The sequence below is a fragment of the Dasypus novemcinctus genome, chromosome 5, assembly GCF_030445035.2.
Source record: "Dasypus novemcinctus isolate mDasNov1 chromosome 5, mDasNov1.1.hap2, whole genome shotgun sequence".
In the NCBI taxonomy this organism is placed as follows: domain Eukaryota; kingdom Metazoa; phylum Chordata; class Mammalia; order Cingulata; family Dasypodidae; genus Dasypus; species Dasypus novemcinctus.
In genome coordinates, this window is record NC_080677.1 from 7221438 (window position 1) to 7224440 (window position 3003).

Sequence of the window (3003 nt, forward strand, 5' to 3'; positions counted from 1 at the left end):
TTCAGAGGCCCAGATCTCTCTGCTGAGTGCCATCTATGTATTAAATTCTCTGCTAGTGCTCATAGGTTGGCTTTCTTAATGTCTACCAATTTGCCCACTGTCAAAGGTAGGCAGGCATTGCCATTCAGACCATGGCAGTTGCCAAGGGCCCTGAACTCCTGGGGCTGCCTTAACAGTGGCCACAGAGTGTCCAATGGAAATGTATTCCCTCCCAGCCTTGGAAGCCAGAAGTATAAAGTCAAGGTATCAGCAGGGGTGTGCTCCCTCCAAAGCCTCTGAGCAAATCTCCTTTTTGTCCCCTTTACCTTCCAGTGGCCTCAGCCTTCCTTGGCTTGTAGGTGCATCACTCCAATCTCTGCCTCCATATTTACATGGACCTCTCCTCTGTGCCTGCCTCCTTTTTTTATGATTTGATTCTTATTTTTAGGTCAGAACCGAGTACAGGGAGAAGTAGCAGCAAAATCAAGGTTCCACTGGTCCTCAGGCAAGGTGCAAACTTGTAGAGACAGATTAGTAATATCTCCAGAGGATGCTCAGCATCTCAATTGGATCCTAAAATGCATTTGCTTGGTGGCATTGTTCTTCATTCCTGTCTTCAGCATCCACTTTGACTTCATTCTTTGGACATACTGCATGTCCTGTTCTTGCATAAGAGCTGCTCCTGTGCTGCTGGTCCACCCCAGGACTCTGTACTGTTGTTGGACCCTGCCACAGCCTTCTGGTTCTTAGCAACTGTCACAGCTCTTGACAAACCAAACCACTGTTTGTCATGTCTCATCAATGAGCGGTGACCCACTCTGGCACCAGACGGTAGAATCAGTTCCATGGTTTCATCATCATAGTCCAAATTCTTTTCTGAGGGAAACGCCTCAGCCTCATCATTGTCTTCCCCTTCCTTGTGATCTGGGTAGTGACTCCTAAAATCATAGAAGTCCGCAAATTCCAAAGCAGCATCACCTTCTGTGAAGAGCTTACACCGGCTCTTGTCACTCATGTGTGCTTGTACAGCTTCAGTGGAGGAGCAGGATTTCCCCTTCTCATTACACCACAAACAAATCTTTCCAATGCGAACTTTTCCCCCCAAATATTTAATGAGTCCCCTAAGATTTGAAAGATATTCTATATCAGGAATAAAAAAGCTGTGGGCTTTTGTCATATGTGCCATGTTCTTCATCAGAGAGCTTGGATGATGGGAACAAGATAAGCAGTCTGTTATAGAGATGGCACCAAGGGGCAGGCATTCCATAGCTCCTTCCTTCCCTGCATCCTGCTCCTCTGCATCTTCTTCCATCACTTCAGCATCCTCACACTCCAATTCTTCATTGGAATCAAGATCTTCCCAATCGACTTCGTCTAGATCCTCCTCCTCCTCATTCTCCTGCCCCTGCTGCTTGCCATTAGATTCAGGGCCCATCCGATAGTACAAGATGATCTCATGTCAATATCTTTAAATTAATTACATCTGCAAAAGAACATTTTTTTCCAGGTAATGTCACATTCAGAGGTTCTGGGGATTAGGACTTGAACAAACCTTTTGGGGACCACCAATGAATTCACTACCAACTAGCAGATGTTGGATTTTAGTCTTTTCTCTATCTCCAGTTGAAGTCTGTTGGACACCAGAGTAGTCTTTCTGAAGCAGGGCTTCTCTTTCCATCATTGCCGGACCTTGTCAATGGTTTCCCACTGAAAAGAGTGATTCCTAAAGAGCAGTGTGCCCTACAGTGTGCCCTTAGAGGCCAAACAAATTGTATTTGTCCAGGACCCACTGAGAAAAATAGCAAAGTCCAAATGCAGATGCATGGACCTGCAGGCTCGCAGGGCCGAGTTCCAACCAGCCTAAACCCTCTCCAGCTCCTGTGTGTGGCTGTGCTCTGGCAACACAAATGCACAATCCCAGGCTTTGTCAGCATCCCCAGCAGGTGCAAGCCACTATCTTCCCATGCCCTTCCCCTCCCTACAATGGCCACCCTGGTCCAGCCAGCACATTTTGAGTCTTTCCAAGAGTGGGAACAAAGATTATCTTTTCTATGAAGCTCTGCATGCCTTCCCCAGGAAGACCTAGCTGCCCCTACAGCACTGCCTTCTTTCTACCTTTTTTAATCTCACAACTGTGTCTAGTATAATAATTTAATCAGTAGGCTTCTGTCTTCCCAACTAGATCACAAATTTTAGAGAGTCTTATGTCTGTGAATCCCAGTGCCTAGGACATAGTTGATACTAAAAAAAAAAAAACAATAGAAAAAAATAATAGAAAAATAAACAAATTTAATGAAGACGTGAGTGACTGAATAAATGAATAGCAGAGAAAAATTTTAGTTCAGTGTACATGATACATGAAATAGAAATCATAGCACTAATAATCATAATAGCAATTGAACAAGTGTTTGTATTTATCCAACAGTTTACAGTTCATATTAACTAACATTTGACTTGTTATATACTAAATAACCAAAAAAATGCAGAATAAAATTAAAAGAATTTTTTTGGAGACCCTCTGTGTCAAACATAAGCCACCAGCAAGGGTGATCATCATCTCCCATCTCCACTTTCTGAGTCCCTCTCCCCAAGGGCCCCCTAGCCCTCAGAATGCAGAGCAGGAGCCTCCCACCATCCCACGTGCCCACTTTGCCCACCTTGTTTTCAGAGCCACAGTGGAAACACTTGAGTCCAGGCTTCTAAGGAAGATACTGGCTTTCTGGCCACTCCCAAATTCCACATTGTTCTCTGTCAGAACACTCCCCTATGTCCAAACTAGAATATCAGTCCTGTGCTATCTGATCTCTCCCTTAGTCAGTTCCACAACTCCATGGAGTGCAAAAGTCATCTGTTAACCTCAGTGAGTTAGTCGCCACTGTCTGCTGCTCAGAGGCCATCAAAGCCCAGCAGAGCCCGTGAGGAAGGGGATGGTTGAGTGTGAGCTTCCTAGGTGGTAATTTAGCAGTGTGTAGAAAGAGCCTTGGAGTGTTCATACTTTTGTACCCAAAATTCCATTTAACAAAT

The 3003-nt window shown here is 44.7% G+C and overlaps 1 pseudogene; it reads right to left on the reverse strand.

Annotated features, from left to right (window-relative positions):
• Nucleotides 1-411: 411 nt before the first annotated feature.
• On the reverse strand, nucleotides 412-1414 carry LOC101420760 (cytoplasmic 60S subunit biogenesis factor ZNF622 pseudogene; annotated as a pseudogene).
• Nucleotides 1415-3003: the final 1589 nt, after the last annotated feature.